General features: G+C 35.5%; 1 non-coding gene across 1 annotated transcript; it reads left to right on the plus strand.

Moving 5' to 3' along the window:
- The first annotated feature begins 10,857 nt into the window (after positions 1-10,857).
- Positions 10,858-10,964, plus strand: LOC115064771. The gene has a single exon (XR_003844591.1). It is a non-coding gene; the product is annotated as a U6 spliceosomal RNA (small nuclear RNA).
- The last annotated feature ends 25 nt before the right edge of the window (positions 10,965-10,989 follow it).

The following is a 10,989-nucleotide window of genomic DNA, read 5'->3' on the forward strand; positions in this document are numbered from 1 at the left end:
ACTTTATATGACCCAGCACAGGGGAAGGCCAGGGCCAAGTAGTGGGAGTGGGTGGGTAGGGGAGCAGGGGTGGGGGGGTATAGGGAACTTTTGGGATTGCATTTGAAATATAAATAAAGAAAATAATAATAATAATAATAATAATAATAATAATAATAATAATAATATTCACTTAGAAGCAAATATATACCATAATCATCATCCTGGGGTGGGTGACGTTTCTCAGGATGATTGTTCTTTTTCTAGTTCCATCCATTTGCCTACAAATTTCATGGTCATTTTTTTAAAAAACAGATAAGTGTCCTGTGCCTTACAGAAGCTTCTCTGTCTCACATGGCCCGATATATTGTTATTGATCTTAGTGCCTGAGCTAGGGTGTTCTGTTCAGAGTCATTTCCTGTGCCAGGACCTCATGACGACGCCCCACTTTCTTTTCTATCAGGTTCAGGATATCCGGTTCTGTGTTGAGGTCTTTGATCCACTTAGACTTGAGTTTTATGTAGGGTGATAAGTATGGATCTATTTTAATTCTCCCACATGAAGACATCCTGTTTGACCAGCACCACTTGTTAAAGATACTGTCTTTTATCCACTGTGTATTTCTGTCTTCTTTATAAATAATCAGGTGTCCATAAATTTGTAGATTTATGTCTGGGACTTCAATTTGGTTCAGTTGATCAGCATGCCTGTTTTTATACCAATACCATGAAGTTTTTATTACTGTAGCTCTGCAGTACAGTTTGAAATGAGGGATGGTGCTGCTGCCTCCAGGGGTTCTATAGGATTGCTTAGCTATCCTAGCCTGCTCCTATTTCCATCTGAAGCTGAAAGTTCTTCTTTCAAGATCTGTGTAGATTAGTTTTGGTAGGATGGCCATTTTTACTATGTTAATCCTTCCAATTCATGAGCATGGGCTATATTTCCATATTCTTATATCTTCTTCAATTTATTTCTTCAGAGACTTGAATGTTTTATCATACAATCTTCCACTTGCTTGGTTACAGTTACTCAAAGTTATTTTAAGTTATTTGAGGCTATTGTAAAAAAAGTGATGTTTCTCTAATTTCTTTATCAGTCCTTTTGTCATTTGTATATAGGAGGGTTTCTTAGTCAGGGTTTCTATTCCTGGACAAAACACCATGACCAAGAAACAAGTTGGGAAGGAAAGGGTTTATTCAGCTTACACTTTCCACATTGCTAATGATCACCAAAGGATGCAGGACTGGAACTCAAGCAGGTCAGGAAGCAGGAGCTGATGCAGAGGCCATGGAGGGATGTTCCTTACTGACTTGCTTCCCCTGGCTTGCTCAGCCTGCTCTCTATAGAACCCAGGACTACTAGCCCAGAGATGGTCCCACCCACAAGGGGCCCTTCCCCCTTGATCACTAATTGAGAAAATGCCTTACAGCTGAATCTCATGGAGGCATTTCCCCAACTAAAGCTCCTTTCTTTGTGATAACTCCAGCTGTGTCAAGTTGACACACAAAACCAGCCAGGATAGAGGGCTACTGATTTTTGTGAGTTAATTTCATATTTGGCTACTTGCTGAAAGTGTTTATCACCTGTAAGAGTTTCCAAGTAGAATTTTATTTTTCAGGTCACTCGTGTATACTATCATATTATCTGCAAATAATAATACTTTGACTTCTTCTTTTCTGATTTGTATCCCCTTGATCTCATTCAGATATTTCATTATTATTTTTACTATTTTATTTGGTTATGTTTGGTTGTTATAATTTAGCCTGGAGTTTCTAATAAGAGACAGAAAGGATGTAGATGTGGACGGGGGGGAGGTGGGAAGGAAATGGGAGGAGTAGAAACAAGGGAACCATGATTAGGATATATTGTGTGAGGAAAAAAATCTGTCTTCAATGAAAAAAATTTAAAAATACTAAAACAAAAAAAACAAAAGAAAATACAAATAAAAAAATGTGCAGTCAGTTTTAGAATTCTAAACAAGACCAATTCTCTAGAACATATGCTGATTATAGATTATACCAAATTTTAGATAGAAATGACAGTTCAAAATCTGTTTTGACTGATAGAAGTGCATAGAGACCTCTTTAACTTTTATTTAGTTAGGTTTTGGCACTGATGAAAGGGAATTAAATGTACAATTTTCCTTTCCTTTGTGTGATGCATGAGGCAAAAGAAACAAGAGGACCCCTTAATTCTTATTTTCTTTCCCCTCAAATAGTTTTATTGAATTTTCATTATAATAAAGTGAATTGTATACATTTTACAAAAAAAAAAAGGAAAAAAGATAGAAAGAAAGAAAGAAGGAAAAGAAAAGAAAAGAAAAGAAAAGAAAAGAAAAGAAAAGAAAAGAAAAGAAAAGAAGAAACTTCTGGGAGTTGAAGAGATGGCTCAGCAGTTTAAAACACTGGCTAGTCTTCCAGAGTTCCTGAGTTCATTTCCCAGTAACTACCTGACAGCTTGCCACCATCTATATTGGGATCCAATGTCCTGCTGTGCAGATATGCAAGCAAAGGCACACATATACATAAAATATTTAAATTTTAGAGATAACATAGGTAGTATTCTTAGAGTATAGTGCATTGGGTTTCAAAAGGAAAGAAAAAGAAAGAAAAGAAAGAAAGAAATATTATCAGTACAACAGACCAAAAACAATTTACAGGGAGAGAAAAAAAAAAAAGAGAGAAACTTTAATTCAAGATTCTTTTGAATCTTATTATAACTAGACTGACAAAAAGGGAAGATGATATATAAACAAGTATGTCTTAAGAGTTCACAAGGATGCAGGGAACATAAGCCACAGAAAATCAAGCAAGTCTTTCTGGGCACCAGCTCCAGGCCATGATGACTGACAAGACCAGCATCGCTCTCCCTAGTCTTTCAGATCCTGGCTCCAGCCTTCTTTTTTCTTGAAGATCCTCTTCTGGTTGGAAATGTGGTTTCTCATAATTGATGGTTTCTTTTCTCTGCAGGATGATTAACACCAAAACATGGAATCCTTCATTTCAACTCCAGATTCTCCAGGAGATTTTTGTTTTCATCTCCATCCACACAATGAGTTTAACCAGGTTAACAAGGGAGTTCTCTGACCTATTGTGGGTCTATTCTCTGAGAAGGGGCTGAGGAAACACAGGAAAGTCTCATCTTGCTCTACAGTTTGAGGGAAATTGGAGGTGTTGCTTATTCATTTTTATAATTCATTCTGACATGAACAGTGCCTCTTGAGAACAAGGATTAAGGTTTGTTTGTTTATGTGTCAGCACTTTTCAGAGGTTGGTAATTAACAGTTAAAGAACAAATACACATTACAGTCAAGGTAGAGGAAGAAAACTCAGAGGTTTGCTTGATTTAAGCCTTGCCATAGATAATTTAAGTAAACAGTGTTTGTAGGTGGAAATAAGATTGATTATAGGACTTTGGAACTATTGTTAGGACTTTATGTAATTCATCGAATCATATAGATACTTGTCTTCCCTTTTTAAAAGGTCCAATGAGTTGTTTAGTGTTGCCTGAGCTCTCCATCCTGCCTGGCATCCCCCTTGGGGGCAGTGAGTTAAAACTCACTGAATCAAGGGCTCCAACTCCCCCCAACCTCCAACAGGTGAGTGTGAAGCAGCAAGCTCTTTTATTAATTCTTGGGGGCATGCCCTTTATACCCTCCACCATCATCCCATTGGTCCCAAGCAAACATGTCCTCCACGTGGCAGCAATTCCCATTGGCTGTCCTCATCTGCATCACCAATCTCTAGGCTCTCAGGCAGGCTTCAGTTTGTCCTCTGGAGGGACAAGTCAAGGGATCCGAGTCTGATCCCTGGGAGCCACACAATAGAAGCAGAGAGTCAACATTGGCAAGTTGTTCTCTGACTTCCACAGGCATGTCATGGCATGTGGTCACATGCATGCATATACATAGATAATAAATCAATATATGTGGGTTTTGCATGAAAAAATAAAGCCTGTCTTCTTTTACGTAGATACTGTTTTCCCAAATAGCAGAAACTTGACTAGTGACTGTGAGTACCAAATGGTTCAATGTATAGNATGTTATGTCAGTTCTCTGAGATAACCCAACAAAGAGTCTCATTTCTACACCGATACTGAACAGAGTGCCAAGATCAAAGGCCAGAGAAGGAAAACCAAATTATCTCCGTTATCCCTGATAAAGGTTAGACAAGGATACAATGAGAAAGTCGGTACCGCTTTACACAGGAGACCCTGAGAAATGGGTCATTTTCCTTAATAAGCCACACTTTGCTGCCCCACCTACCTGCCACCACAAGAACAAAGAGAAGACATGTCTACCATGAGTACTCTCAGGACTGAGGGAGCATTGTGAACCCCAAGAGTGCGAACTGGAGAATCCTTGTTGTGGTATGGCTCAGCCCCAACACTCACCTTTTATCCAAGAGCTTTCTGTTTACCATTCATATATATGTAGTTTTGGTATGGCTCAGAACTAACACATGCTTTTCACCCAAGAGTTTTCTGTAAACAAGTGCTCAATACAGTCAAAAGGTAGATAGAGAAAGCAACCAACCTGGATTGAACATAAAAATACCAAGAAAAGAGAAGGAAGATCTTTGAGTTGGAGGGTATTTAGGACATTGTGGAGAAGGAAAAGGAGCATCTTTCTTTCTGGGACATCAGTCAGTAGGAAGTTTAGCTGGGTGCCTTCTCTGCCTTTCTGAGCTAGCAGGTTTTCACAACATCTGGCTCCTGAGTCTTCATTTTGGTAAATTGAACATTTGAAATTTTGTGTTTAAAACAACATTTTGTCACTCCAACTTTGAGACCCCAAAATGACAAATTCACCTTGATTTTTGGTAATGCTACCACGGAGCAAAACTTCCCCATCTTTTCTGCAGAGTTCTGCACAAACAGTGGCCATCTTTGGGTTTACTGCTATGTTCTACCTAGACAGGATTACCACTCTGCTGACAAATACCACTCAAACATCAGCTTTGGACTACAAACTGCTCAGGACATTCAAATTACTAAATTCATATGAGACTGACATGATCAGTCTACAGATCATTGAACTCAAAAATAATTAATTCTAAGACTGTCAACTACAAGCAAACTGTACATTTTGGAAAGCATGGCAGAAACATCTTTATTATTGTAATTAGTTTTAAAGAACTAGAGTTAAAAATTTTTCCATTTCATTTAGACAAAAAAGGGAATATAGGAATAAGAAAAATAGATTATTGAATCTACTCATATATCTGTTTATATTGACACAAAAATAAGGTTATATTTTGTTATGTTGTCATAGATCTTTGTATATTGATATGAAATTAAGGTTATATATTGGTTAAAATATACTATGTATCAACCCCTTTTAAAGAATTGTATTTATGTAGTTTATAAAAATGCAATGTGAAGTTCTAATCATTTTGAAAGCTACTATTACAAATTGTTTAAGATAATTAAGACATATATGTTAATAGTCAATCAAATATATGTTTTGTTTTAGGTAGCAGTTTAGTTAATCAAAGATCATTCCTAAGTTAATATGATATTAAATAGCTAGAAACAAGCAACCTTTGCCTATTCAAATATACTGATATAGTTAGATGATCTTTAAGAACATCAGAGATCTGTAGAATATGGCATTTAAAGATATTTTATTCATTTAAGAGTTTTTCACAGTTGGACAGGTCAGCTCCTGGCAGCGGCCCCATTCTACTGCAAAGAGGACAATGAGCCTAGTGTGGTGTGGCTCAGCCCTTGCACACACATTTAACCCAAGAGCTTTCTGTAAGCAAGTGCTAATGTCAATGATAGGTCAAGAGGTAGACAGAGCAGGAAACCAGTTGATAGGAAGTGAACATAAGAAAACCCTGGAAAGAGAAGGAAGGGGCTTTGAGTTGAAGGGTACTTAAGACATTGTGGAGAAGGAAAAGGAGCATCTTTCTTTCCGGTATATCAGTGTAGTAGGAAGTTTAGCTGGGTGCTTTCTCTGTTTCTCTGAGCTAGCAGGTTTTCACCCCAAAATCTGGCTCCAGAGTCTTCATTGATAAAATAGAACTGCTGGAATTTTTATTTTTAAAACAAGTGATTTCCATAATACTCTGAGCTATACTTACATAATAAGTAATATGAATGAACTACTATCACATATAATTACTTGTGTAAATAAATATATATTATAATTTATAGATACAAATTATAATGAAAGTAGACAAGACACAAGCATTTTTCTAAAATATCTGTAGTAGATTAAGATTTAAAATTCTTCATAAATTACATTGATGCTTGCTGGAAATTAATATATCATTAAAGTTTTTTTTTAAATTTTAATGATAGCAGCTAAGGCTTTTCTTACAATTTTTCCAATTAATTTAGTGGAAGCTATCCAATAGCAATCTATTAGATTTTTCTCTGTTAAATTAGCATGATGGACTTTTAATGAATCTTAATAAACAGCATGATGATCAAGAATATTGTGAAATCAAAATAACTCTCAATGACATTTCTTTCTTTGTCCTCAAAGTCACTGATGCAAGTCCTCTGAGAGTACCTCAAATGTATTATTAATATACTTCCATGTTGCTAGCAAGACAGATGTCATAGTGAGTAGACTAATCCAGATTTAACAAGATTTTAAAAAGCAACTTCTGTAGTAACAAAATGCAGAATTTTAATTATGATATCCTACTTCAATACTCTTGCCCGATAAAGTACACATGAACTAGAAGGGCTTGACTTCAAATTGAAGATGATAGATGAGTTCTCTATATGTTCTCTTTATTTGTCAATGATCCAGATCACCCACAAAGGCAAATCATGGCGATTTTAATTTAACCTGATTTTAAAATGGCATTTCTCTGGGATACGAGTTTTAAGATTTTGATGCATAGTCAGAGGTTCTGTTTCTCTGCTCTTCTGGTAATAGAATTCCTTAGGTCGGTGGAAGCACGAGAGCTGTGTCAGTTTAACCTGGTTTATGCTCTGAGACTGCCACAGTACATGCCTAGAGTCTCCTAGGATATATTTTAAAGACGTTTCTGCAGATAGCTGAGCGCTGTCCTTTATGCAGCTGCAGGAATGGAATGAAACTTGCTTGCTCTGGGAACAATGACTCTATCATCCGCAAATGATCTGAGCCCTCCTTAAACAGTTTATATCGCTGCAGGGACAGGAGGGCTTATTACTGTTTCTTCCTACAGCCACCATTGCATGTAAGCATTGGGCTTTCAATATAGGAAAGGCAAATTGAATCTCAGTCTTTGGTTTCTTTTAATTAAATTTTTATTACTCGTGGAACATATTATCACTAAATAAAAATAAAACACATATGGAAAAGGAAGACAAGGAGGAGTTTATTTTTCCTTAAGCAAATACTTTAAATATGTATAATTTTATTTATTTTTTATTTTAAACATCCATTTTACTGAAGTATAATTTGTATCCAATAAGGTGTCTTTGCCTTATTGTCTTCATGTTTGGCATATCTGAGCAATCATATTACATATAAAATACAGTTTTAGAGTATTTCCATCATACCAGTTTCCTTGTGCCAATCTGGGCTTTCCACGCCTTGTCTCTATTTATTTTTGCCAGAACACTGAATTGTCTAAAATTTTATTTAAATAGAATTATACACTACATAGTTCTCTGAGCCTGGCATGTTGCACTAGTATCATATATCTAAGACTCATTTATGCTGTTCCACGTGTGTTAATAATACATTATTCTACTTGATAGATAGTATTTAACTCAATGGAAGTGCCACAGTTTGTTTGCTCATTCACTACCTGAAGTTTCAGGCTTTCATTATTATTATTAATAGGGTGGCTATCAAAACCCTATCACAAATCTTATGTGGACATTGCTTTAGTTTGTTTCCATAAATACATAGCATTGGATTTTGTGTCATATATAAAATACATGCTTAAGTTTACTAGAAGCTACCATACTATTTTTTGAAAATGTTTAAACCATTTTCTCATTCTTGCAAATGTTGCATAAGAGTTCAAGTTGCTGCATAATATTACAAATAATTACTATTATGAGTTTATAATTGTATTCACCACAGGAGATGTATAAAATGTCACACTGTGCTTTATTATTATTTATTAATACTAGTATTCAACCTAAGCTCATCCATTTTCAGCAAATTTTGTGATTATATTTTTCTGTTTTCTTTATTTTTCTTTAATTGAAGATTAATTTTTAATACAATGTATTCTGATTATGATTTCCACCTTCTCTGAGATCCTTCCCTAGCATCTGAATCCATAATTTTTCTCTTAACAACAAAAATAAACAAACAAGGCATCAGAATAATAAAATAAAATAAAATAAGGTAAAAAGAAATAAACAGAAGAAAAAGAGTCAAGGAAAACAACACAAGTAACGCACACAGAAATACAGAAAAACATGTTCCTATAGAATCCCATAAAAACACAAAGGCAGAGCCCATAGTATATACTATGCATAGGACCTATGAAGTTAATATACAATAATAATTATGATTATGGTGATGATGATAATTGATGATGATGATGATGATGATGATGATGATGATGATGATGAGAAAAACTATGAGAAAACCTTCACAATGGCATTGAGGTCAATTTCTGTTGAACATCCACTGCTGGGCATAGGGCTTGCCCTTAAGAGTGGTTTCTATCCACAGTAATACTCCATTGGAGAAACCTAAATTTTCATCTGCAAGTGGTTATCCATTGAATAACTTCAGGGTCAGGAATGGGGCCTTAGGTCCACTCATCTCAGCACCTTGACCCCAGCTTTCACAGACCTATGTAACATTTCACATGCTGTCACAATCTCTGTGATTTCATGTGTGCACTGATCCATTTGACTTAGAAGGTCTATTTCCTTAGCATCCTCCCCTCCTCCCTCCTCTCTGGCTCTTATAACCTTTCTGCCGCCTCCTCTTCCGTAAGATTCCCTGATCCCCAAGAGGAGGGATTTAATGGAGACATCTCTTATGGAAATGAGTGTTCCAAGGTCTTTCAATGTGCACATTGTCAGTCTGTCGGTCTTTGGTCTTATAGGAAGGCATTAATCCATGTAGAGCAAATGTTGATGGGAGTACAAAATGAGAGGTCTATCTTTCCCCATTATTCCCTTACTCTCTACCTAATCTCTGTGATTATATGGATTGTAGCTTGCTTATCAGAGGCTTGACAGGTAATATCCACATATAAGTGAATATATACCATATTTGTCTTTCTGTGTTTGGGCTGCCACTCAGATAATTATCACTTAGGGTAATTTTTTATCTAACTCCATCCATTTACTTATTAATTTTGTGTTTTTTTTAAACAGATGAGTAATAGTCCTTTGTGTAAATATACCACATTTTCTTTACCTATTTATCTGTTGGTCGCCATCCAGGTGGTTTCCAATTTCTGAATATTTATGAATAAGGTAGCAAAGGACATGAATGAGCAAGTATACATATAACAGTTATATTTTAGTTAACAATCGTTCATATATTAATAGGAGAATATGTGTCCCTTGAAAATATTTTAATTCCCAATTGAATAAAAAGCTTTTATATGCATTAATCTTAGGCTTTCTAAATGAATCCAAAATTATAGAAATTTTTGAAAAATAAAAATAATCATATTATTTGGAATTGCTCTAAATTCTTTATTTTGAAAAAAAACTTTCAAAAATATTTCAAAATGTAGCAATATATTTTATTTTTCTAATTTGTGTATTGCTGAAAATGGTATATCTGGACAATTTTACTTCATATGAATAAATGTGGAGCAATATCATTACCAGGGTAAGCAAAACCATTTTCTCTGAACATAAATTTCTGGGCTTTTCCAAGGAGGACCAACACTTAGTTTTGGTACAACACTGGAAACTTTACTTAATGAGATTGAAGTCTATTTTGTGATGGTGCATGATAGCAGCATCTGCCTCAAATAGTTGTTTTAGAGTAAACAGCACCCAGCATTTCATACAGCTGGTATATAATGATTATATACTTCTATGTAAGTTTAAGTACTATTATAGAGCTAGTATGTATCAATATGATAATTTAAATATCTTAGGTAGGTATGGTGACACATGTAAAAGAAACTTTTATTCACCAGTTGTAATTGTCATCTTGGAAGCTTACTGCTGAATAAACTCACCCTTTCTAGCTCTTTCTGAACTCTAGCTGACTGGTTCAACTCAGATGTTCTGACCTGAACTCCTCTCCAAGCTGACTGATTCAAACTGGCTTTTCTTGGGTTCTGACAGAATTGTTTTGCTTGGCCTCAAACTAATTCTTCCAATCTGTCTCTATAAAACTCTCAGTAAAAATTCCTCCCTCTTTCCTGTTCACTATTCTCTTACGTTGCATCTCTGTCCTGTCCTCATAAGAGCTAGATATGTCCTATCTTCTCATTCTGTCAAATCTTTCTCTGATTCATCACTTTAACAGACCCTCAAGTAGACATGCCTATCAAACATGGCTAATTACTTCAAAAACTAACTTTACCACTATTGTTTGAGATAAAAGGTATGTTTTAAGGGCATCTCTGCATTACACCAAAATTACATATAACTAGAACATCTTTGGATGTGATTCCTTGCCAGAACAGTCATGTTATTGGATTAAAATTCCTCTACAGACACACATCTTTATTTGTAGCAATCGGGATGCAGAGGAAGGTAGATATTTGAGTTCCAGGCCAGATAGATTTACAAAGCAGGTTCCAGGACTGACAGGACTACACAGAGAAACCCTGTCACAAAAACAAGCAAACAACAACAAAAAAATTTGTTGATATTACTGCATGGCTTTTCACATCAGCACATATACAGTAACATTGTTCAACTAATTCAATCTTTATAGACTTCACAATGCATAATAAATTATTTTCACTTTAAAAAAATACACAACATGTGCTCCCTTCGACAGCACACATACTAAAACTGGATGGATACAGAGAAGATGAGCATAGCCCCTGCACAAGGATGACACGCAAATTCATGAATCATTCCATATTTTTCGAAGCCACAACATACCCAAACTTA

The sequence above is a fragment of the Mus pahari genome, chromosome 9 (assembly GCF_900095145.1).
Source record: "Mus pahari chromosome 9, PAHARI_EIJ_v1.1, whole genome shotgun sequence".
Lineage (NCBI taxonomy): Eukaryota > Metazoa > Chordata > Mammalia > Rodentia > Muridae > Mus > Mus pahari.